This window comes from Oncorhynchus gorbuscha, linkage group LG03 (assembly GCF_021184085.1).
Source record: "Oncorhynchus gorbuscha isolate QuinsamMale2020 ecotype Even-year linkage group LG03, OgorEven_v1.0, whole genome shotgun sequence".
In the NCBI taxonomy this organism is placed as follows: domain Eukaryota; kingdom Metazoa; phylum Chordata; class Actinopteri; order Salmoniformes; family Salmonidae; genus Oncorhynchus; species Oncorhynchus gorbuscha.
The window spans coordinates 8,164,414-8,192,135 of record NC_060175.1 but is presented as its reverse complement, the minus strand read 5'-3'; the positions used below and the strand labels follow the sequence as shown (position 1 = coordinate 8,192,135).

Here is a 27,722-nt window from a genome sequence, read left to right as displayed (position 1 = left end):
TGTTCCCGATCCTTTTCCCTGATTAGAGTCCCTATTTCTCTCCTTGTTTTCCGTTCCTGCCCTGTCGGATCCTTGTCTAGAATTCACCGTGCTGTGTTTGTGTATCGCCCTGTCGTGTCGTGTTTCCCTCAGATGCTGCGTGGTGAGCAGGTGTCTGAGTCTGTTTGGTTCAAGTGCCTTCCCGAGGCAACCTGCTGTTCAAGATCGAGTCTCCAGTCGGTTCTCGTCATTTCAAGTGAAAGTTGTGTTTTTTTGATTGTATTTTACTTTACTGGATTAAAGACTCTGTTTTCGCCAAGTCGCTTTTGGGTCCTCATTCACCTGCATGACAGCTACAGACGACAACAATCAGTTTTGGGACTGATATTAGCCTTCTAATCAACAACATTTGCATTAAAGCATCACACCAGCATGTCACACCTGTATGTAAGGTGTTGCTCTTAGTTTGAGAATATAAAAGAGCATCTGTTCAATGCAAATGGTTCCAATATAACGTCATGATTTGTGATCGAGGATGTTTATGAAACTCAGCTTTTTTTTCCCTTTTTTTTTTTGTTCAGCCGTCAGGACGTACCTGTAAACGAATCAGCTGCCAGGATGAAATTCGAAACAAATTCATTGGCTAGTTCAGCTATCAAGAAACAGGCGGATTGAAACTTGATCCTCCTGCCACGATTGGATGCAGCGAGGCTGTAATTCCAATTCCCGTTCACATCTCTCTCCATTTGCTCGTATCACTTGCCGCTTGGTGTTTACTGCTACCATGACAACGATCTCAATGGCGATGACATTTGCTACCAAGCCATTAATGTGCATAATATCTAACAAGGAGAGCGAGTGTAAGAGAAAAGAATAATAATATAATAATATATGCCATTTAGCAGACGCTTTTATCCAAAGCTACTTACAGTCATGTGTGCATACATTCTACGTATGGGTGGTCCCGGGGATCGAACCCGCTACCCTGGCGTTACAAGCGCCATGCTCTACCAACTGAGCTACAGAACCAATGAAACGATGATGCAGGTTCTGTCTGAATGACTCAAACATAACCATAGCATCTGCCCATAGTTTGAAAAGTGAAAATGTGCACACACACACACACACACACACACACACACACACACACACACACACACACACACACACACACACACACACACACACACACACACACACACACACACACACACACACACACACACACACACACACACACACACACACGTTGTTCTACAGCATTCTTGTTCCATAAACAATAAGGAAGATTCTTAGGTAGTAAACCTGCTGACAACCTGTCACGAATATTACCGAAGGTGGCTGCCACCGATCCATGTTTCCGATGTTCGTTTGGTTTTGTCTAATTGGTTTCACCTGTTCATTGTTTGGTTGTTAGGGTGGAGTTATTTAAGTTAGTTTAGCCCGCTTCTGTTTGTGCAGGCTTGTTCTTCTGTATTTGTGAGATGTTAGTGTTTTTTGGCGTTCTCGCTGTCCTGGTATTTTACCTACTATTTTGTTTTTATAGCTACGCCTGTGTTGGGTAATACTATTTTGTTTTTATAGTTACGCCTGTGTTGGGTAATACTATTTTGTTTTTATAGTTACGCCTGTGTTGGGTAATACTATTTTGTTTTTATAGCTACGCCTGTGTTGGGTAATACTATTTTGTTTTTATAGCTACGCCTGTGTTGGGTAATACTATTTTGTTTTTATAGTTACGCCTGTGTTGGGTAATACTATTTTATTCCTGTGATTTTTTGGACATTAAAGTGTGTTTTCTCCCGCATCCTTTGCTCTCTGCGCCTGACTCCATTCACTCGTTGAGCGTTACACAACCTTTATTTGGTTATTTTAAAACATTTCCTTCTTTGCCCTATTATGACAATCATCTAATCGTACTGTCAACTGTCAATTTACGGATACGATTGCGGCTGGTCAGATCAACACACCGGTAAAAAGCTAACGTTACACCGCCAGATGGCACACTGACGAAAATGGTGCATGTTTAAAATGATAACCGGCTAACGTTACGTAGCTACATTGGCTATTAGCTCCTATCTGTCTTCATACCATGATTATCTAACCAGCTTACTAGTATAGTAGCTAATGTAGCTAGCTAACACCACAGCTGAAAGGGTTAGTTATTATAATCTTTAAGTCAACATATCTATCTGCTTATTCTTTTCAGATATCTTTAAGATTTGCCAAATTGGTTGTTAATCACTGCTGACAACAAGTTTCAGGTCTTGCCATAGAATTTCAATTAGATTTAATTTTGTAAAAAATGTCTACAAACATAATTCCCCTTTGACGTTATGGACGTAAATGTAGAAAAAGTCAAGGGGTGTGAATACTTTCTGAAGGAACTAATTACCTTGCTTATTGCACGTTGACACAAGCGTTATTACTAGTCAATTCAATTATTTTCAAACAGGAGTTTGATTCTGGTCACTGTGTCAATTCATCTGATTGTCAATACTGCACCTTTCTGTTGATGAATGATGCTGATAATGCATGCTGATAATGATAATGCATGCTGATAATGATGATTAGCATGCTGATAATGATGATTAGCATGCTGATAATGATGATTTTCCAAGCTGGACATTCCTCACCATTGTCCAGTGCTCGAAGCTCAGGTGGCGAGTGGCGGTTGGGATATCAGCCATGTAAAAGGAGCCGATAGAGAAGGGCTGATAGCCGATTTATTGGTCATTTTAAATGCTTTTGAGCATCTTTTTTTTTTGCCTGCCTGGTGTGCCAGATGGGTGGGCTATGACGTTTTGAAACAGTTTGATTGCAATTGCACAAGACAAGCTCAATCAAGCACATATAGTTTTTTTTTAATGATTTTGAATTGTGATTGAACCCAGGTCTGGTGCAGTGTGGCTGATTGCAGTATGAGATGCAACATAAAACAGGAGTTGGGACATATCTTCCTCAGATACCACCGACTGATTATGCAAAGGCCGTTCAATTATTGAAGACACTTGCTCTGGAGAGAACTGCAGCATTTCATTACAGAGAGAGAGAGAGAGAGAGAGAGAGAGAGAGAGAGAGAGAGAGAGAGAGAGAGAGAGAGAGAGAGAGAGAGAGAGAGAGAGAGAGAGAGAGAGAGAGAGAGAGAGAGACAGAGAGACAGAGAGACAGAGAGAGACAGAGAGAGAGAGAGACAGCCTTTGTGTTTATATCCCAGCTCTCCCTCTGTCTCTCCTACTACATCACCACAGTACATCTCTCCCTCTGTCTCTCTCCCTCATACATCACCACAGTACATATCTCACTCTGTCTCTCCGTCTCTCCTACTACATCACCACAGTACATCTCTCTCCCTCATACATCACCACAGTACATATCTCACTCTGTCTCTCCGTCTCTCCTACTACATCACCACAGTACATCTCTCCCTCTGTCTCTCTCCCTCATACATCACCACAGTACATCTCTCCCTCTGTCTCTCTCCCTCATACATCACCACAGTACATCTCTCCCTCTGTCTCTCTCCCTCATACATCACCACAGTACATCTCTCCCTCTGTCTCTCTCCCTCATACATCACCACACTACAGCCTTACCCTGGAAATATCCCAGCCAGGAAACGCAATAAATCCTCTGCTATCTCATCCAGAAAAGCAGCCCTCTCAGAGGACAGAGTTCACGTCAAGCCTGCATGCTTCCCTTATATTTCTTGGGTGGTTTGTCTAAAGCTCATGATGTCAGCTGTGTATACTTGTGCAGCTGCACTTCTGCTCTGTACTGTTGCTCCATTTCTTTTGTGCTGTAATAATCCCAAGCAGACAATTGGTACTATGATATACTTTTAATAGCTACATTTGATGTAATGAACCATTGAACTGCATTTTCTGGATTGGACGAAATGACGTTGAATTTTCTCGTCTTACTGTGAACATTTTAAAGCATTCTCCTTGATTCAATCTAAAATAACCCAACGACCTATTGATTCGTTTTTTTGGAGGTTGAAAATGTCATCGCGACGGAGGTCAGCCCAGCGAGCCGCTCTCTAATATCTAATAGATCAAATCAACACGGTAACAGAACAGAACAGAGCTGTCGTAGAACATGGGTTTAAAAATGTAAGAAAAGGATGCCACAGTAGTATATCTTGCATTCAAACAAAGAAAAAGGATGATAAAGTAGTGATGAAACTTCAATATGTTCCTGACTCCTGGGTCACATGACGTCGTACACATCAGGTCAAGGTTCCTGAGGTTTCTGTCTAAGAGACGACTCCTGGGTCACGTGACGTCAGGTCAAGGTTCCTGAGGTTTCTGTCTAAGAGACGACTCCTGGGTCACATGACGTCGTACACATCAGGTCAAGGTTCCTGAGGTTTCTGTCTAAGAGACGACTCCTGGGTAACCTGACGTCGTACACATCAGGTCAAGGTTCCTGAGGTTTCTGTCTAAGAGACGACTCCTGGGTAACGTGACGTCGTACACATCAGGTCAAGGTTCCTGAGGTTTCTGTCTAAGAGACGACTCCTGGGTCACATGACGTCGTACACATCAGGTCAAGGTTCCTGAGGTTTCTGACCAAGAAAAACGAATCACGAATGACAATGTATAAATACTTCTAATGAGAACCAGTGACAAGATATCCCCTCTGTGTATAAGGTAGTCGTATATGGAAGGAGGGAAGGATGGGAAGGTTATACTGTAATAAAGAAAGGATGAATAATGGAGGAGAAGTGAGGAGTAGTAGCAATAGGTATAGCTCTCAAAAGCCTTGGGCTGATATGTTGATGCTGCAAGAGGACACACACACACACACACACACACACACACACACACACACACACACACACACACACACACACACACACACACACACACACACACACACACACACACACACACACACACACACACGCACGCACACACACACAGTTAGACATCTTAATAGCAGCTGTCTGGATTACCTGGGCCTGAGAGTCTCCCAGGATGTGACTGCCTGATTAATAGTCACCCACACCCATCTAACCCACCTCAGAGACCTCATCCACTGCTATTGCTTTTAGTCTATTATGGTGAGTTGTACTGAACAGAGAAATGAAGACTACCATGCTTAAGGTAGTTAATACTGGGAAAGGAATTCACCACAACGATACAGCCGTCCTCTATAGCAAGCAGGGGCATAACTAGATATGAGGACACCCTGGTCCGGACCTCTGTAATTTATATATATATATATATAGAGATAATAATAAAATATCAGCATTGATCAAAGCTCCGTTTTTCATATATATACACAGCTGAAGTCAGAAGATATGAGTTATAAAACGTGTTTTTCAACCACTCCACAAATTTCTTGTTAATGACCTCTTAGGGATAGTGAGACGCTAGCGTCGCAAGTGGCCAATAGCCTCGGGAAATGCATAGCGCCAAATTTAAATAAAACGCGATAAAACTCAAACTTTCATTAAATCACACATGCAGGGTACTCAATTAAAGCTACACTCGTTGTGAATCCAGCCGACATGTCAGATTTCAAAAAGGCTTTTCGGCGAAAGCATAAGAAGCTTTTATCTGACGATAGCACCAACAGTAAACAAAGAGAGAATAGCATATTTCAACCCTGCAGGCGCTACACAAAACGCAGAAATAAAATGAAAACATGCCTTACCTTTGACGAGCTTCTTTTGTTGGCACTCCAATATGTCCCATAAACATCACAATTGGTCCTTTTGTTCGATTAATTCCGTCCATATATATCCAAATGTCAATTTCTAAAGTGCATTTGTTCCAGAAAAAAAAACAGTTTCCAAAAAACGCAACGTCACCACAAAAATTTTCAAAGTTGCCTGTAAACTTTGGAAAAATATTTCAAACTACTTTTGTAATACAACTTTAGGTATTTTTAAACGTTAATAATCGATCAAATTGTAAACGAGTCTGTTTTTCAATCCAGGAAGAAAACAAACCAGCGCTGCTTTTCACGTCTTGCACAACTCTCAACAGTGTTACCCAGTTCCTAGTTGGCCTACTTCTTCATTGCACAAAGGAATAACCTCAACCAAATTCCAAAGACGGGTGACATTCAGTGGAAGCGGTAGGAACTGAAAACCAGTTCCTAAGCAATATTGTTTTCCAACATGCTGAACAGACAGAGACATAAAAAAAACATTTGAACGGTTAGTCCTCTGGGTTTTGCCTGCTACATAAGTTCTGTTATACTCACTTCAGAGTGTTTTCTATCCACATCTATGAATAATATGCATATCTTATATTCTTGGTATGAGTAGCAGGAAGTTGAAATTGGGCACGCTTTTTATCCAAAAGCCAAAATTCTGCCCCCCGTAGCCAAAGCTTGGAAAATTCCAGAAAATTATGTCATGGTTTTAGAAGCTTCTGATAGGCTGATTGGAGGTGCACCTGTGGATGTTTTTCAAGGCCTACCTTCAAACTCAGCACTTTTTTGCTTGACATCATGGGGAAATCTAAAGAAATCAGCCAAGACCTCAGAAAAACAATAATCTCAGGGGTATGTCTGTTGTAAAAAAAAATCTTTGGCCTTTTTGACACACAAATCAACTTGATCAGATGCTGGTCCTGTTCCATGTTGATTACTGGCCAAGTGAAGCAAAGAAAGACCTAGAAAAGTTGCAGCTGGCTCAAAACAGAGCAGCACGCCTTGCCCTTAACTGCACATACAGATGAGAGAGATAAACTAGATATTTTCTGGTGATTATGAGAAGTAATACTGTAATGAAAATTGCAGATTCTCTGCATAATCCAATAACATTTTGCTCAGACACCCATACATACACTTGAATTCGGACGTTTACATACACCTTAGCCAAGTACATTTAATCTCAGTTTTTCACAATTCCTGACATTTAATCCTAGAACAAATTCCCGGTCTTAGATCAGTTAGGATCACCACTTTATTTTAATACTGTGAAATGTCAGAATAATAGTAGAGAGAATGATTTATTTCTGCTTTTATTTCTTTCATCACATTCCCCGTGGGTCAGAAGTTTAGGATGTGCTTTACATTGGTTAACTTGGGTCAATCATTTCATGTAACCTTCCACAAGCTTCACACAATAATTTGGGTGAATTTTGGCCTATTCCTCCTGACAGAGATGGTGTAATTCAGTCAGGTTTGTAGGCCTCCTTGCTCGCACACGCTTTTTCAGTTCTGCCCACACATTTTCTATGGGTTTGAGGTCAGGGCTTTGTGATGGCCACTCCAATATGTTGACTTTGTTGTTCTTAAGCCATTTTGCCACAACTCTGGAAGTATGCTTGGGATCATTGTCCATATGGAAGACCCATTTGCGACCAAGCTTTAACTTCCTGACTGATGTCTTGAAATGTTGCTTCAATATTTCCAAGTAATTTTCTATCCTCATGAAGCCATGTTTTTTGTGAAGTGCACCAGTCCCTCTTGCAGCAAAGCACCCCCACAACATGATGCTGCCACCCCCGTGCTTCACGGTTGGGATGGTGTTCTTCGGCTTGCAAGCCTCCCCCTTTTTCCTCCAAACATAATGATGGTCATTATGGCCAAACAGTTCTATTTTTATTTAATCAGACCAGAGGACATTTCTCCAAAAAGTATGATCTTTGTCTCCATGTGCAGTTACAAAACGTAGCCTGGGTTTTTTTATGGCGGTTTTGGAGCAGTGACTTCTTCATTGCTGAGCGGCCTTTCAGGTTATGTCGATATTGGACTCGTTTTACTGTGGATATAGATACTTTTGTACCCGTTTCCTCCAGCATCTTCACAAGGTCCTTCGCTGTTGTTCTGGGATTGATTTGCACTTTTCGCACCAAAGTATGTTCATCTCTAGGAGACAGAACGCGTCTTCTTCCTGAGTGGTATGACGGCTTCGTTGTCCCATTGTAACGGTTTTCTTCATCTGAAGGAGAAGCGGACCAAAATGCAGCGGTGTTTCTTTGATTAACAACAAAAAGATAAACACGAACACTACAAAACAATAAACATGGAAAACCAAAAACAGCCCTATCTGGTGCAAAACATAGAGACAGGAACAATCACCCAGAAACACACAGTGAAACCCAGGCTACCTAAAAATGGTTCCCAATCAGAGACAATGACTAACACCTGCCTCTGATTGAGAACCATATCAGGCCAGACATAGAAATAGACAAACAAGACATCCAACATAGAATGCCCACTCAGATCACACCCTGACCAACCAAAACATAGAAACATACAAAGCAAACTATGGTCAGGGTGGGACACCCATGGTGTTATACTTGCGTACTATTGTTTGTACAGATCAACGTGGTTTCTTCAGGCATTTGGAAAATGCCTGAATTGGTTGATTTCTTTAGATTTTCCCATGATGTCAAGCAAAAAGGTGCTGAGTTTGAAGGTAGGCCTTGAAATACATCCACAGGCACAACTCCAATTGACTCAGATTATGTCATTAGCCTTTCAGAAGCTTCTAAAGCCATGACATAATTTCCTGAATACAGTGAAATATATGTGAAATAATCTGTCTGTAAACAATTGTTGGAACAATTACTTGTGTCGTGCACAATTTAGATGTCCTAACCGACTTGCCAAAAATATAGTTTGTTAACAAGAGATTTGTGGAGTGGTTGAAAAACAAGTTTTATTGACTCCAACCTAAGTGTATGTAAACTTATGACTTCAACTGTATATAGGGAAGGTAATCAGGGAGGTGATGGATTCCAGGTGAGTCAAATGACGCGCAGATGCGCGTAACGATGGTGTGCGCCTTTACGAGCAGCCTGGTTACCTAGAGGCCAGAGAGGGAGCACACGTGACAGTTCTCAAAAAAATAGCATCATATTTAATCAAACACAATTCTCTTCATGAGTTTCCTAAGACTAGGCAGCAAACTGATTGGGTGTCTGTTAGATCCAGCAAAGGGTGCTTTGCTATTTTTAGGCAGTGGAATTACTTTAGCTTCCTACAGGCGTGGTACTTTAGATTACTTTAGCTTCCTACAGGCGTGGTAATTTAGATTACTTTAGCTTCCTACAGGCGTGGTACTTTAGATTACTTTAGCTTCCTACAGGCGTGGTAATTTAGATTACTTTAGCTTCCTACAGGCGTGGTACTTTAGATTACTTTAGCTTCCTACAGGCGTGGTAATTTAGATTACTTTAGCTTCCTACAGGCGTGGTAATTTAGATTACTTTAGCTTCCTCCCTGTGGACACACACTCCTTTAGGCTTTGGTTAAAGATATAGCAAATAGACTGTTCCATTCTCAACAGTTTCTGGTAATCAAGGTTGTTTATACCTGGTGGCTCATCATTATCGATGGATAACAATTGTTTTCCCACCTCTCCCACACTAACCTGACCAAATTCAAAACAGCAGTCCTTCTCTTTTATTATTAGATATTTTATTTAAAAATATATATATATATGATGGTTCACTGTTAAATGTTGTTATTTCACTTCTGTGTTTTTCCACTTTACTAGTAATCATTGAAATGATTGGCAATATGGAATGGTTTTCTTGTAAATGACCTATCCATGACAAATCAACTTCAATGAACAACAGAGATGGGCTTTTCTGCCCATGGTATCATTTAAAAGTATTTTGTGTTTTATGTCATTTGTCTTGGTTTGCTAATGTAGTTTCCTCTTGTTTTCGTTAAGTTTAGTCACACAATGTCTCAATGTGCAGTATGTTAACCAATCAGCTGAGCAGCCTTACTTATTTGCCACCTCTTTTGCATCATGAACCATACAATTGTTTCCATTTATCACGGAGAAAAGCTCTGCAGCGTTAGTGAACATATGATCAATACATTTAAATGGGTTTTATTTTTAAATTGAACTTTTATTTTAAAAAATAAATTTTAAAAAAGCCAGTTTAGAACCAATTCTTATTTACAATGACGGCCTACCCCGGCCAAACCCGGGCGACGCTGGGACAATTGTGAGACGCCCCCTATGGGACTCCAAGTCACGGCCGGACGTGCCGAGTAGTCTAAAAAAAAGACTATCATAACTGATATGGGCAATTTTCTGGATACGATTATCCAGAAATGATCATTTTTGGTAATTATACATGATCTAAAAATATTTTAATATCGGGCGTTAGCACGCATCTTTCTCATGTCAGTCAGTCAATTGAGGTGATCTAAATAACTCAATTGGCTATTTTGCCTGTCTGTAAAGAGAAGGGCGGCTGTAAGGTTGATCCTGCTGCTCTGATTGGGTAGAGTGAAGCTGTTTTTCAGTCCGATCATTCAAACTGCTGCAGCCTCCTGTTAGCCTGCTACCACAATAAATCAAATGGCAAGGACGTTTTCTATCAAGATATCAATGTATAATATCTAACAAGCAGGCGACGGTAGACTAAAAATATGAAACATCGACGTGCTTTCTGACAAAAGCAAACGTGTCTGCCCGCTGCAAGTTGAGGACACAATCACAGGTCAGACACACACACCCTTCCGCAGCTCCTAATCTGCAGTTTTGTTTCGTCAATAAATGTGTAGAGATATATATTTTGACAACATATACTTAGGCATATTAAAAATGTCATTTTTCCCCCCCCTGGTTACGAGTAGTATCATCCAATCCGACTATCAACTGACAATTTACGGATACGATTGCGAATATGAGTAGGACCACATCGGCAAACCCTTATTATGCACTCTAGTTGGTAATAACCTGATAATACCAGGCATTAGTCACGCCAGTCAATGTTCATGTCACCCTCTCTGTTAACCTCACACACACACACACACACACACTATCAAGCATTGTACTGACTACTCTTGGAGGCCCTAAAGCAGCAACGCAAAAGAAGAGGCTTTAGATGAGGCACGTGGGCCAGAGCAGGGTACTACAAAGTGAATAGGGTGTCATTCGGGATGAGAGAGAGAGAGATTACATTACAAACACAGTAATATATGTGTCTCTGTCTGGATATAGGGTGTAGACTGGTACAGTTTAAACTGCCAACCGGATTCCCCACAATTTGACTTGACAGGGGAGGCTTTTTCCGTCTCATTAACAGTTTGCTGTCAAGGAAATGTGGTTTATGACTCGGGGTGTGTGTTCGGTCACAGTCTTGAAGAGAGGAGATGGGACTGGATAAAACAGTTTGCCATGGTGATGGATTGAGTAATTTGGTGATGGATTTATGTTCTAAACGTGTTGTCAGGCAGGTAATATTGACTGATACATGATGCTAAACACAGCTAGGCTAGCAGACAGTCCCTGGTTTTGTCTGTTTGTTTCTCTGGTTATTGACTGATGATGCTATACACAACGAGGCTAGCAGACAGTCCCTGGTTTTGTCTGTTTGTTTCTCTGGTTATTGACTGATGATGCTATACACAACGAGGCTAGCAGACAGTCCCTTGTTTTGTCTGTTTGTTTCTCTGGTTATTGACTGATGATGCTATACACAACGAGGCTAGCAGACAGTCCCTTGTTTTGTCTGTTTGTTTCTCTGGTTATTGACTGATGATGCTATACACAACGAGGCTAGCAGACAGTCCCTTGTTTTGTCTGTTTGTTTTTCTGGTTATATTGACTGATGATGCTATACACAACGAGGGTAGCAGACAGTCCCTGGTTTTGTCTATTTGTTTCTCTGGTTATATTGACTGATGATGCTATACACAACGAGGCTAGCAGACAGTCCCTTGTTTTGTCTGTTTGTTTCTCTGGTTATATTGACTGATGATGCTATACACAACGAGGCTAGCAGACAGTCCCTTGTTTTGTCTGTTTGTTTCTCTGGTTATATTGACTGATGATGCTATACACAACAAGGCTAGCAGACAGTCCCTGGTTTTGTCTGTTTGTTTCTCTGGTTATATTGACTGATGGTGCTATACACAAAGAGGCTAGCAGACAGTCCCTGATTTTGTCTATTTGTTTCTCTGGTTATATTGACTGATGATGCTATACACAATGAGGCTAGCATGCATGTCCTTGTTTTGCCTGTTCTGGTGTGTATATTCAGTAATAGTAATGCACAGACATGTCTCTGGGATGGTTTTCATAACCATGTCATTCACTGATGATTAGATCAAAGCCCGTATTAACAAAGCGCCTTGAAGTAGGAGCTCTGATCTAGGATCCTCGTAATCTCACCCAATCCATGTAATCATATTCATTATTATCTAAAAACGCAAAACTGATCTTCACTTTGAGACGCTTTATGAAAACAGGTCTAGATCTATGTACATTGACCCCATTTCAGTGAGACATACTGTTTCTCATGATTTCTTTATAAGCTCTATAACCTTGGGAAAGACCTGCGTACACAGTCAAATGGCAGCAGTATCTATCACATATTTAAAAATATATATCTTAGCCACCTATTCACTGTTTGCTCACCCTCATCATGAGTCTTTCTCCCATTTGCCCTGTTCTTGCCACAATTCTCTCATCCAGGCATGACGCTAAGTTTGGAAACTTGGAAACACTGTGAACCACAACATGTTTTTTTTCTTCATTTTAAAGAGTGATTAGACACACACACAGGTGAAGCCACACACACACGAAGACTCTTCAGTTAAATATTAATGGCTGCCAGACCTGAAATAGGCCACCGGACGTCATTAACTTTTCAAATTACTCAGCAACATCACATCTAGAAAGTTGCTTAGGTGATGGAATACCGCTGTCACGGTTTTCATATGGTGAAGGAGAGTCGGACCAAACTGCAGCGTGTCGATTGCGATCCATGTTTATTTAAACAAACGTAAACACGACTAAACACGAACACTACAAAACAATAAACGAAAACAGCCTATACATGTGTCAACTAACACAGCAAAAGGCCATCAAGACACTCAGGACAATCACCCACAATACAACCAAAGAATATGGCTGCCTAAATATGGTTCCCAATCAGAGACAACGATAAACACCTGCCTCTGATTGAGAACCACTTCAGACAGCCATAGACTTTCCTAGAACACCCCACTAAGCAACAACCCCACTAAGCTACACACCACATACAAAAACCCATGTCACACCCTGGCCTGACCAAATACATGAAGAAAAACACAAAATACTTCGACCAGGGCGTGACAACCTCATGCAAAATTGTGTCTTGAAAGAGATCAGTAACATGGCTAACAGATATTGGTAGTACAGGAAAAACATCTCCGTGAAGTGGTTTGAGGCATTGTTAGTATGGGAAAAAAAACATCTGTGTGAAGTGTTTTGAAAGTAAAGGAAAAACATTTTTTATTTTTTTATTTCACCTTTATTTAACCAGGTAGGCCAGGTAGTATATGGGGCTTTGGTGACAAAACGGATGGCACTGTGATAGACTGCATCCAATTTGCTGAGTGAGTGTTGGAGGCTATTTTGTAAATGACATCGCCGAAGTCAAAGATCGGTAGGATAGTCAGTTTTACGAGGGTATGTTAAGGCAGCATGAGTGAAGGATGCTTTGTTGCAAAATAAGAAGCCGATTCAAGATTTAATTTTGGATTGGAGATGCTTAATGTGAGTGTGGAAGGAGAGTTTACAGTCTAACCAGACACCTGGTATTTGTAGTTGTCCACATATTCTAAGTCAGAACCATCCAGAGTAGTGATATATATATATATATATATATATATATATATGCCATTTAGCAGACGCTTTTATCCAAAGCGACTTACAGTCATGTGTGCATACATTCTACGTATGGGTGGTCCCGGGGATTGAACCCACTTCCCTGGCGTTACAAGCGCCATGCTCTACCAAGAGCATGGCGCGGGCAGCAATCGGTTGAAGAGCATGCATTTAGGTTTACTTGCATTTAAGAGCAGTTGGAGGCCACGGAAGGAAAGTTGTATGGCATTGAAGCTCGTCTGGAGGTTAGTTAACACAGTGTCAAAGGAAGGGCCCGATGTATACAGAATGGTGTCGTCTGCATAGAGGTGGATCAGAGACTCACCAGCAGCAAGAGTGACATCATTGATGTATACAGAGAAACGAGTCAGCCCGAGAATTGAACCCTGCGGAAGCCCCATAGAGACTGCCAGAGGTCCGGACAACAGGCCCTCCGATTTGACACACTGAACTGTCTGAGAAGCAGTTGGTGAACCAAGTGAGGCAGTCTTTTGAGAAACCAAGGCTGTTGAGTCTCCCGATAAGAATGTGGTGATTGACAGAGTCGAAAGTCTTAGCCAGATAGATGGCAGTTATGATTTTGTTTAGTACCTTGAGCGTGGCTGAGGTGCACCCATGACTGGCTCGGAAACCAGATTGCATAGCGGAGAGGGTACGGTGGGATTCGAAATGATCGGTGATCTGTTTGTTAACTTGGCTTTACAAGACCTTAGAAGGCAGGGTATGATAGATAAAGGTCTGTAACAGTTTGGGTCTAGAGTGTCTCCACCTTTGAAGAGGGGGATGACCGCGGCAGCTTTCCTATCTCAGACTATACGAAAGAGATGGTTAACAGGCTAGTAATAGGGGTTACAACAATTGCGGCGGATAATTTTAGAAAGAGATGGACCAGATTGTCTAGAACAGCTGATTTGTAGGGGCCCAGATTTTGCAACTCTTTCAGAACATCAGCTATCTTGATTTGGGTGAAGGAGAAATGGGGAGGCTTGGACAAGTTACTGCGGCGGTTGACCGGGGTAGAGGTAGCCAAGTGAAAAGCATGGCCAGCTGTAGAAAATTGCTTATTCAAATTCTCAATTATCGTGGATTTATCGGTGGTGACAGTGTTTCCTATCCTCAGTGCAGTGGGCAGCACGGAGGAGGTGCTGTTATTCTCCATGGACTTTAAAGTGTCCCAGAACTTTTTGGAGTTTGTGCTACAGGATGCAAATTTCTGTTAGAAAAAGCTAGCCTTTGCTTTCCTAACTACCTGTGTATATTGGTTGTGTGAAGTGGAGTGGTTTGAGGAAATTAGGTATATCTGCCCCTTTTTTCCAATTTTCTACTAAAATGACATACCCCAAATCTAATCTTCTGTAGCTCAGGAGCTGAAGCAACGATATGCATATTCTTGATACCATTTGAAAGGAAACACTTTGACTTTGTGGAAATGTAAATGTAATGTAGCAGAATATAACACATTAGATCTGGTAAAAGATAATACATAGATAAAAACATGTGTATCTTTGAAATGCAAGAAAAAGGCCATAATGTATTATTGCAGGCAAGGAGCATTTTAGACTTTGGCCACTAGATGGCAGCAGTGTATGTGCAAAGTTTTAGGCTGATCCAAAGAACCATTGCATATCTGTTGAAAATGTTGTATCAAGACTGCCCAAATGTGCCTAATTGGTTCATTCATATATTTTCATGTTCATAATTGTGCACTCTCCTCAAACAATAGTATGGTATTATTTCACTGTAATAGGTACTGTACATTGGACAGTGAAGTTAGATTTGAGGCAAATAACACTGAAACATGCACGAGAGCACCAGCTGTACCGGAAGACTGTGTGATCACACTCTCCGCAGCCGATGTGAGTAAGATCTTTAGACAGGTCAACATTCACAAGGCCGCAGGGTCAGACGAAAGACAAAAACGTATACTGTGAGCATGGGCTGACCAACTAGCAAGTGACATTTTCAACCTCTCCCTGTCCGAGTCTGTAATAACAACATGTTTAAAGCAGACCACCACAGTGCCTATGCCAAAGAACACTAAGGTAACCTGCCTAAATGACTACCGACCCGTAGCACTCACGTCTATACCCATGAAGTGCTTTGAAAGGCTGGTCATGGCTCACACCAACACCAACACCATCATCCCAGAAACCCTAGACCCATATCAATTTGCATATCGCCCCAACAAATTCACAGATGATGCAATCTCAATTGCTCTCCACACTGCCCTTTCCCACCTGGACAAAAGGAACCTCTATGTAAGACTGCTATTCAATGACTAGAGCTCAGCGTTCAACAGTATAGTGCCCTCAAAACTCATCAATAAGCTAAGGACCCTGGGACTAAACACCTCCCTCTGCAACTGGATCCTGGACTTCCTGATGGGGGGTCACCCCCAGGTGGTAAGGGTAGGTAACAACACATCCTCCATGCTGGTCATCAACACAGGGGCCCCTCAGGGGTGCGTGCTCTGCCCCCTCCTGTAGTCCCTGTTCACTCATGACTGCACGGCCAGGCACGACTCCAACATCATCATGATCAAGACAAAGGAGATTATTGTAGACTACAGGAAAAAGAGGACAGAGCATGGCCCCATTCTCATCGATGGAGCAGGTTGAGAGCTTCAAGTGCTTTGGTGTCTACATCACCAACAAACTAGCATGGTCCAAGCACACCATGACAGTCGTAAAGCTGGCATGACAAAACCTTTTCCCCCTCAGGAGACTTTGAGATTTGGCAGAATTGGCATGGGTCCTCAGATCCTCAAAAGGTTCTACAGCTGCACCATCGAGAGCATGGTTGCATCACTGCCTGATATGGCAACTGCTGATATGGCAACTGCTCGGCCTCTGACCGCAAGGCACTACAGAGGGTAGTGCGAACGGCCCAGTCCATCACTGGGGCCAAGCTTCCTGCCATCCAGGACCTCTATACCAGACGGTGTCAGAGGAAAGCCCTACAAAATGTCAAATACTCATACTCATAAACTATAAACTGGTCCTTCTGGTCCTTCTGTAGCTCAGTTGGTAGAGCATGGCGCTTGTAACGCCAGGGTAGTGGGTTCGATCCCCGGGACCACCCATACGTAGAATGTATGCACACATGACTGTAAGTCGCTTTGGATAAAAGCGTCTGCTAAATGGCATATATTCTCTCTGCTACCATACGGCAAGCGGTACCGGAGTGCCAAGTCTAGGTCCAAGAGGCTTCTAAACAGCTTCTACCACTAAAACATAAGACTCCTGAACAGCTAGTCAAATGTCTACCCAGACTATTCTCATTGCCCCCCCCCCTTCCCCTCTCTACACCACTGCCACTCTCTGTTGTCATCTATGCATAGTCACTTTAATTAACTCTGCCTACATGTACATACTACCTCAACTAACTGGTGACCCTGCACATTGACTCTGTACTGGCACCCCTTTTATAGATTGTATTTTTTTTACTGTTGCTCGTTAATTATTTGTTACTTTTATCTCTTAATAATCTTATCCGTATGTTTTTAAACTGCACTGTCAGTTAGGGGAGTGTAAGTAAGCAATTCACTGTAAGGTCTACCTACACCTGTTGAATTCGGCGCATGTGACTAAATAAAATTTGATTTGATTTGGTCTGTAAACTACCTCTATTTCTACCTAGGTCTGCCTAGCTTGTCAGTAAACTACCTCTATATCTACCTAGGCCTGCCTAGCTGGTCAGTAAACTACCTCTATATCTACCTAGGCCTGCCTAGCTGGTCAGTAAACTACCTCTAAATCTACCTAGGCCTGCCTAGCTGGTCAGTAAACTACCTCTATTTCTACCTAGGTCTGCCTAGCTGGTCAGTAAACTACCTCTATATCTACCTAGGCCTGCCTAGCTGGTCAGTAAACTACCTCTATATCTACCTAGGCCTGCCTAGCTGGTCAGTAAACTACCTCTATATCTACCTAGGCCTGCCTAGCTGGTCAGTAAACTACCTCTATATCTACCTAGGCCTGCCTAGCTGGTCAGTAAACTACCTCTATATCTACCTAGGTCTGCCTAGCTGGTCAGTAAACTACCTCTATATCTACCTAGGCCTTATAGGCTGTCTAATGTCCTAATAAAATAGGAATGTATTCCTCAGCAATGGAAGCCTGAAGCACCTGTAACTGCCTGAATCGTTCCAGAGCTACACCTGAACAGATATCATCTTTAAGGGGATCATGAAGCCCTGTTTAATGTAGGAAGTTAAACCTATTTTTAGCCACTACACGTTGTTATATCCATGACGATACATTATGTGTCGGATTTATGGTTCATGACACACTAAAACATGATTTATGTTTCTGTGTGTGTTTGTATGTGTGTGTGAATTTGTGTATGTGTTTGTATGTATATGTGTGTGTGTGTGTGTGTGTGTGTGTAGGTGTGTGTGGACGTGTTTAACTATACTTGTGGGGACCTGACGTCCCCACAAGAATAGTAAACAGACACAAATTTGACCAGCTGGGGACATTTTGTTGGTCTCCACAAGGTCAAATGATATTTCTAGGGGGTTTAGGTTTAAGGTTAGAATTAGAGTTATGGTTAGAATTAGATTCAGGGTTAGGAACTAGGGTTAGAATTAGGTTTAGGGTTAGGTTTAGTTTTAGGATTAGAATTAGGTTCAGGTTTATGGTTTAGGAGTTAGGTTTAGAATTAGGTTTAGGGTTAGAATTAAGTTCAGGGTTAGGAGTTAGGGTTAGAATTAGGTTTAGGGTTAGGTTTAGTTTTAGGGTTAGAATTAGAATCAGGTCAAAACATTGTACAATAAAACTGCAGTAGCAATTAACAGTGTGCGGGACACTACATTGCATCCTTGATAAAGACCGGTGGGGTAAAGTAACTTAGTAAAAATACTTTCAAATGAACTCAAATCAAATTGTATTTGTCACAGGCGCCGAATACAACAGGTGTAGACTTTACCGTGAAATTCCTACTTATGAAATGCGTACCTTCCCAACGATGAAGAGTTAAAGGCCTAGGTGGTCCTTCTGTAGCTCAGTTGGTAGAGCATGGCGCTTGTAACGCCAGGGTAGTGGGTTCGATCCCCGGGACCAGTACCAGATCAATGTGGAGCTATATACAGGGAGTACCAGTACCATATCAATGTGGAGCTATATACAGGAAGTACCAGTACCAGATCAATGTGGAGCTATATACAGGGAGTACCAGTACCATATCAATGTGGAGCTATATACAGGAAGTACCAGTACCAGATCAATGTGGAGCTATATACAGGAAGTACCAGTACCAGATCAATGTGGAGCTATATACAGGGAGTACCAGATCAATGTGGAGCTATATACAGGAAGTACCAGTACCAGATCAATGTGGAGCTATATACAGGGAGTACCAGTACCATATCAATGTGGAGCTATATACAGGAAGTACCAGTACCAGATCAATGTGGAGCTATATACAGGGAGTACCAGTACCATATCAATGTGGAGCTATATACAGGAAGTACCAGTACCAGATCAATGTGGAGCTATATACAGGAAGTACCAGTACCAGATCAATGTGGAGCTATATACAGGAAGTACCAGTACCAGATCAATGTGGAGCTATATACAGGAAGTACCAGTACCAGATCAATGTGGAGCTATATACAGGGAATACCAGTACCAGATCAATGTGGAGCTATATTTAGGGAGTATCAGAACCAGATCAATGTGGAGCTATATACAGGAAGTACCAGTACCAGATCAATGTGGAGCTATATACAGGAAGTAGCAATACCAGATCAATGTGGAGCTATATTCAGGAAGTACCAGTCCCAGATCAATGTGGAGCTATATACAGGCAGTACCAGTACCAGATCAATGTGGAGCCACGTACATGGAGTACCAGATCAATGTGGAGCTACATAGAGGAAGTACCAGTCCCAGATCAATGTGGAGCTATATACAGGGAGTACCAGTACCATATCAATGTGGAGCTATATACAGGAAGTACCAGTACCAGATCAATGTGGAGCTATATACAGGGAGTACCAGTACCATATCAATGTGGAGCTATATACAGGAAGTACCAGTACCAGATCAATGTGGAGCTATATACAGGAAGTACCAGTACCAGATCAATGTGGAGCTATATACAGGGAGTACCAGATCAATGTGGAGCTATATACAGGAAGTACCAGTACCAGATCAATGTGGAGCTATATACAGGGAGTACCAGTACCATATCAATGTGGAGCTATATACAGGAAGTACCAGTACCAGATCAATGTGGAGCTATATACAGGGAGTACCAGTACCATATCAATGTGGAGCTATATACAGGAAGTACCAGTACCAGATCAATGTGGAGCTATATACAGGAAGTACCAGTACCAGATCAATGTGGAGCTATATACAGGAAGTACCAGTACCAGATCAATGTGGAGCTATATACAGGAAGTACCAGTACCAGATCAATGTGGAGCTATATACAGGAAGTACCAGTACCAGATCAATGTGGAGCTATATACAGGGAATACCAGTACCAGATCAATGTGGAGCTATATTTAGGGAGTATCAGAACCAGATCAATGTGGAGCTATATACAGGAAGTACCAGTACCAGATCAATGTGGAGCTATATACAGGAAGTAGCAATACCAGATCAATGTGGAGCTATATTCAGGAAGTACCAGTCCCAGATCAATGTGGAGCTATATACAGGCAGTACCAGTACCAGATCAATGTGGAGCCACGTACATGGAGTACCAGATCAATGTGGAGCTACATAGAGGAAGTACCAGTCCCAGATCAATGTGGAGCTATATACAGGAAGTACCAGTCCCAGATCAATGTGGAGCTATATACAGGGAGTACCAGATCAATGTGGAGCTATATACAGGAAGTACCAATACCAGATCAATGTGGAGCTATATACAGGGAGTACCAGATCAATGTGGAGCTATATACAGGAAGTACCAGTACTAGATCAATGTGGAGCTATATACAGGGAGTACCAGTACCAGATCAATGTGGAGCTATATACAGGGAGTACCAGTACCAGATCAATGTGGAGCTATATACAGGAAGTACCAATACCAGATCAATGTGGAGCTATATACAGGAAGTATCAATACCAGATCAATGTGGAGCTATATACATGGAGTACCAGTACCAGATCAATGTGGAGCTATATAGTGGAAGTAGCAATACCAGATCAATGTGGAGCTATATACAGGAAGTAGCAATACCAGATCAATGTGGAGCTATATAGAGGAAGTAGCAATACCAGATCAATGTGGAGCTATATAGAGGAAGTAGCAATACCACATCAATGTGGAGCTATAGACAGGAAGTAGCAATACCAGATCAATGTGGAGCTATATACATGGAGTACCAGTACCAGATCCAGGTGCAGGGGTGTGAGTTATTTGTGGTACATTTTTACATGAAGGCAGGGTAAAGTGACTAGGATATATCAGGATAGATAATGAGGTATTTGAGGTAGATATGTACTTAAAGTCAGGTTAAATTGACTAGGCATCAGGATAGATCATAATAAAAGTATGAATACAGAACAGAGTAGCAGCAATATATGATGTGAATGATGTGTGTGTGTGTGTGTGTGTGTGTGTGTGTGTGTGTGTGTGTGTGTGTGTGTGTGTGTGTGTGTGTGTGTGTGTGTGTGTGTGTGTGTGTGTGTGTGTGTGTGTGTGTGTGTGTGTGTGTGTGTGTGTGTGTACGTGTGTGTGTGTGCGCGCGCGCGTGCATGTGTGCGTATGTAGTGTATGTGAATGTGTGGGTTTTTGTGTGGGGGTGTCCGTGGAGTGTGTGTGATGCTCTCGATGATGCAGCAGTGGATGTTATGAGGATCATGCCAAATCTTTTCAGCCCCCTGAGAGGGAAGAAGTGCTGACGTGCCCTCTTCACGACTGTATGGGTTTGTGTGGACCATAATAAGTCTTTAGTGATGTGGATGCAAAGGAACTTGAAGCTCTCAGCCCGCTCCACTACAGCCCCGTCGATGTGGATGGGGACGTGCTATCCCCTCTTGCTCTGGTAACATCAAAAGGGTGGGGAACACAACCATATTTCGGTAATCCAACCGGCTGAAAATATACGTTGGTACTTAAAGAACATATCAGTTGTTGTCTGAGACATTATTACTGATGATAGGATAACATCAACTGTATCTTGGAAAGTCTACACATTCTAATAACAGATTCACATGGAATTGTTGAGCAATTTAAATGTTTAAATATGAAACTATTTGTGAAAAGATTAAATATAATTTTTAGCTTCTTAATGAGAGAACGGTTTGTCAGAAGAACACCACTCTGCTCACTCAGAGGCCCCGCCCAAGTGAACAGACATTGGTTGTAAACTATGAAACACGCCCTTCTCTCCCACCACTACCTAAGTATGATTCCCAATCAGAGACAACAATAGACAGCTGTCCCTGATTGACAACCATACCCGGCCAAAACATAGAAATAAAGAAACATAGAAAACAAAACATAGAAATAAAGAAACATAGAAAACAAAACATAGAATGCCCACACCCTGACCAACCCAAAATAGAGACATAAAAAGGCTCTCTCAGTTCAGGGCGTGACAGACTGAATAAGGTGACGATTAATAATTGACTGCTATTGATGTAAAAGATGACCATGTCTTGAAGAGTTTATATGGAAGATAACAGCTCTATAAACATTATTTCTTGCTGCCCCGACTTTCTAGTTAACTACATTTACATGATTAGTTTAATCAGGTAATATTAATTACAGAGAAATTATTTTATAAAATAGCATGTCATATCCAAAATTCTGCAGGCCAAAGACACGACAGCACTAGGGTGTTGAACGCTGAGATGTAGTAAATGAACAACATTCATGTTCCTTTTGTCCAGGTGGGAAAGGGCAGGGTGTAGTGCGATTGAGATTGCGTTATCTGATGATCTGTTGGGGTGTTATGCGAATTGGAGTGGGTCTAAGGGTTTCCCTGGATGATGGGGTTGTTGTGAGACATGACCAGCCTTTCAAAAGACCTTCGTGGCTACTAATGTGAGTGCCACGGGGCTGTAGTCATTTAGGCAGGTTACCTTCACTTCCTTGGGCACGGGGACTATGGTAAAATGTATTTACTATGGTGGTCTGCATTAAACATAAGATATTACAGTTTCGAATGTCCCGTTGGTAGGGTAATCTTGAAAGGAGCTCAATCAGTATATTTTCCAATGATTGCACGTTGGCCAATAGAACGGATGATAGAGGAGGGTTATCTCCTCGCCGACTGATTCTCACAAGGCACCGCTATCTCCGACCCCTGTATTTCCATCTTCTCATCACGCGAAAGACGGGTATTTAGGTCTCAGGGGAAGCATTATATCCTTCGTGTCAGACTCATTAAAGAAAAAAACCTTCGTCCAATTCGGGGTGAGCGAATGGCTGTTCAGATGTCCAGAAGCTATTTTCAGTAGAGACGGTAGCAGCAACATTATGTACAAAATAAGTTACAAAAGTTATTTTTTATGAATAGCACAGTTGGTTAGGAGCCCGTCAAACGACAACCATCCCTTCTGGCGTCATTATCATATAGATGACCACCACTCCAGATACTTCTATCTTACTAGCCCTGATATAGATGACAACCACTCCAGATACTTCTATCTTACTAGCCCTGATATAGATGACAACCACTCCAGATACTTCTATCTTACTAGCCCTGATATAGATGACCACCACTCCAGATACTTCTATCTTACTAGCCCTGATATAGATGACCACCACTCCAGATACTTCTCTCTTACTAGCCCTGATATAGAGACTTCTATCTTACTAGCCCTGATATAGATACCTCTCTCTACTAGCCCTGATATAGATGACCACCACTCCAGATACTTCTCATACTAGCCCCGATATAGATGACCACCACTCCAGATACTTCTCTCTACTAGCCCTGATATAGATGACAACCACTCCAGATACTTCTCTCTTACTAGCCCTGATATAGATGACCACCACTCCAGATACTTCTCATACTAGCCCCGATATAGATGACCACCACTCCAGATACTTCTCTCTTACTAGCCCTGATATAGATGACCACCACTCCAGATACTTCTCTCTTACTAGCCCTGATATAGATGACCACCACTCCAGATACTTCTCTCTTACTAGCCCTGATATAGATGACCACCACTCCAGAGACTTCTCTCTTACTAGCCCTGATATAGATGACCACCACTCCAGAGACTTCTCTCTTACTAGCCCTGATATAGATGACCACCACTCCAGAGACTTCTCTCTTACTAGCCCTGATATAGATGACCACCACTCCAGAGACTTCTCTCTTACTAGCCCTGATATAGATGACCACCACTCCAGATACTTCTCTCTTACTAGCCCTGATATAGATACTTCTCTCTACTAGCCCTGATATAGATGACCACCACTCCAGATACTTCTCTCTTACTAGCCCTGAAATAGATGACTACCACTCCAGAGACTTCTCTCTTACTAGCCCTGATATAGATGACCACCACTCCAGAGACTTCTCTCTTACTAGCCCTGATATAGATGACCACCACTCCAGAGACTTCTCTCTTACTAGCCCTGATATAGATGACCACCACTCCAGAGACTTCTCTCTTACTAGCCCTGATATAGATGACCACCACTCCAGAGACTTCTCTCTTACTAGCCCTGATATAGATACTTCTCTCTACTAGCCCTGATATAGATGACAACCACTCCAGATACTTCTCATACTAGCCCCGATATAGATGACCACCACTCCAGATACTTCTCTCTTACTAGCCCTGATATAGATACTTCTCTCTACTAGCCCTGATATAGTTGACAACCACTCCAGATACTTCTCTCTTACTAGCCCTGATATAGATGACCACCACTCCAGAGACTTCTCTCTTACTAGCCCTGATATAGATGACCACCACTCCAGAGACTTCTCTCTTACTAGCCCTGATATAGATGACCACCACTCCATATACTTCTCTCTACTAGCCCTGATATAGATGACCACCACTCCAGAGACTTCTCTCTTACTAGCCCTGATATAGATGACCACCACTCCAGAGACTTCTCTCTTACTAGCCCTGATATAGATGACCACCACTCCAGAGACTTCTCTCTTACTAGCCCTGATATAGATGACCACCACTCCAGAGACTTCTCTCTTACTAGCCCTGATATAGATGACCACCACTCCAGAGACTTCTCTCTTACTAGCCCTGATATAGATGACCACCACTCCAGATACTTCTCTCTTACTAGCCCTGATATAGATGACCACCACTCCAGATACTTCTCTCTTACTAGCCCTGATATAGATGACCACCACTCCAGAGACTTCTCTCTTACTAGCCCTGATATAGATGACCACCACTCCAGATACTTCTCTCTTACTAGCCCTGATATAGATGACAACCACTCCAGATACTTCTCTCTTACTAGCCCTGATATAGATGACCACCACTCCAGATACTTCTCATACTAGCCCCGATATAGATGACCACCACTCCAGATACTTCTCTCTTACTAGCCCTGATATAGATGACCACCACTCCAGATACTTCTCTCTTACTAGCCCTGATATAGATGACCACCACTCCAGAGACTTCTCTCTTACTAGCCCTGATATAGATGACCACCACTCCAGAGACTTCTCTCTTACTAGCCCTGATATAGGTGACCACCACTCCAGAGACTTCTCTCTTACTAGCCCTGATATAGATGACCACCACTCCAGAGACTTCTCTCTTACTAGCCCTGATATAGATGACCACCACTCCAGATACTTCTCTCTTACTAGCCCTGATATAGATACTTCTCTCTACTAGCCCTGATATAGATGACCACCACTCCAGATACTTCTCTCTTACTAGCCCTGAAATAGATGACTACCACTCCAGAGACTTCTCTCTTACTAGCCCTGATATAGATGACCACCACTCCAGAGACTTCTCTCTTACTAGCCCTGATATAGATGACCACCACTCCAGAGACTTCTCTCTTACTAGCCCTGATATAGATGACCACCACTCCAGAGACTTCTCTCTTACTAGCCCTGATATAGATGACCACCACTCCAGAGACTTCTCTCTTACTAGCCCTGATATAGATACTTCTCTCTACTAGCCCTGATATAGATGACAACCACTCCAGATACTTCTCATACTAGCCCCGATATAGATGACCACCACTCCAGATACTTCTCTCTTACTAGCCCTGATATAGATACTTCTCTCTACTAGCCCTGATATAGATGACAACCACTCCAGATACTTCTCTCTTACTAGCCCTGATATAGATGACCACCACTCCAGAGACTTCTCTCTTACTAGCCCTGATATAGATGACCACCACTCCAGAGACTTCTCTCTTACTAGCCCTGATATAGATGACCACCACTCCATATACTTCTCTCTACTAGCCCTGATATAGATGACCACCACTCCAGAGACTTCTCTCTTACTAGCCCTGATATAGATGACCACCACTCCAGAGACTTCTCTCTTACTAGCCCTGATATAGATGACCACCACTCCAGAGACTTCTCTCTTACTAGCCCTGATATAGATGACCACCACTCCAGATACTTCTCTCTTACTAGCCCTGATATAGATACTTCTCTCTACTAGCCCTGATATAGATGACAACCACTCCAGATACTTCTCTCTTACTAGCCCTGATATAGATGACCACCACTCCAGAGACTTCTCTCTTACTAGCCCTGATATAGATGACCACCACTCCAGAGACTTCTCTCTTACTAGCCCTGATATAGATGACCACCACTCCATATACTTCTCTCTACTAGCCCTGATATAGATGACCACCACTCCAGAGACTTCTCTCTTACTAGCCCTGATATAGATGACCACCACTCCAGAGACTTCTCTCTTACTAGCCCTGATATAGATGACCACCACTCCAGAGACTTCTCTCTTACTAGCCCTGATATAGATGACCACCACTCCAGAAACTTCTCTCTTACTAGCCCTGATATAGATGACCACCACTCCAGAGACTTCTCTCTTACTAGCCCTGATATAGATGACCACCACTCCAGATACTTCTCTCTTACTAGCCCTGATATAGATGACCACCACTCCAGATACTTCTCTCTTACTAGCCCTGATATAGATGACCACCACTCCAGATACTTCTCATACTAGCCCCGATATAGATGACCACCACTCCAGATACTTCTCTCTTACTAGCCCTGAAATAGATGACTACCACTCCAGAGACTTCTCTCTTACTAGCCCTGATATAGATGACCACCACTCCATATACTTCTCTCTTACTAGCCCTGATATAGATGACCACCACTCCAGAGACTTCTCTCTTACTAGCCCTGATATAAATGACCACCACTCCAGATACTTCTCTCTTACTAGCCCTGATATAGATGACCACCACTCCAGAGACTTCTCTCTTACTAGCCCTGATATAGATGACCACCACTCCAGAGACTTCTCTCTTACTAGCCCTGATATAGATGACCACCACTCCAGATACTTCTCTCTTACTAGCCCTGATATAGATGACCACCACTCCAGATACTTCTCTCTTACTAGCCCTGATATAGATGACCACCACTCCAGATACTTCTCTCTTACTAGCCCTGATATAGATACTTCTCTCTTACTAGCCCTGATATAGATACTTCTCTCTTACTAGCCCTGATATAGATGACAACCACTCCAGATACTTCTCTCTTACTAGCCCTGATATAGATGACCACCACTCCAGATACTTCTCTCTTACTAGCCCTGATATAGATGACCACCACTCCAGAGACTTCTCTCTTACTAGCCCTGATATAGATGACCACCACTCCAGAGACTTCTCCCTCCAGTATTTAGCCGACCTTCCGCCAAGCAGCAGGTATTTCTGCCACCCACACCCATGCCTTGTATCCCACAGTACACAGCGTCTTCCATTGTACGGTTTATCTGAAGCAGATCCAAAGTTAAATGAATACATGCCAGGCTCGCCTCTGCATAGCCTTACAATCCCCACCCCCCCCCCACACCCCCTACCAAAAAAGGACATATTCCATGGAGGTCTGAAAAAGTTAAACTCATTGGTTTATAATCAATTTAATGTTTGGAAGCATCAACATCACTAGCGTGCTGGAGTTTTCCTGTCTATTTAGTTTCTATGGATGTTTAAAATGTAG

At 42.4% G+C, this 27,722-nt stretch overlaps 1 protein-coding gene and 1 non-coding gene across 3 annotated transcripts in view; one reads left to right on the top strand and one right to left on the bottom strand.

Moving 5' to 3' along the window:
- Positions 1 to 27,722, bottom strand: part of LOC124025449 (metabotropic glutamate receptor 7) — a 439,661-nt gene that overhangs the window by 246,324 nt on the left and 165,615 nt on the right. The window lies entirely within an intron of this gene.
- trnat-ugu lies at positions 18,555 to 18,636 on the top strand. Its single transcript has one exon. It is a non-coding gene; the product is annotated as a tRNA-Thr (tRNA).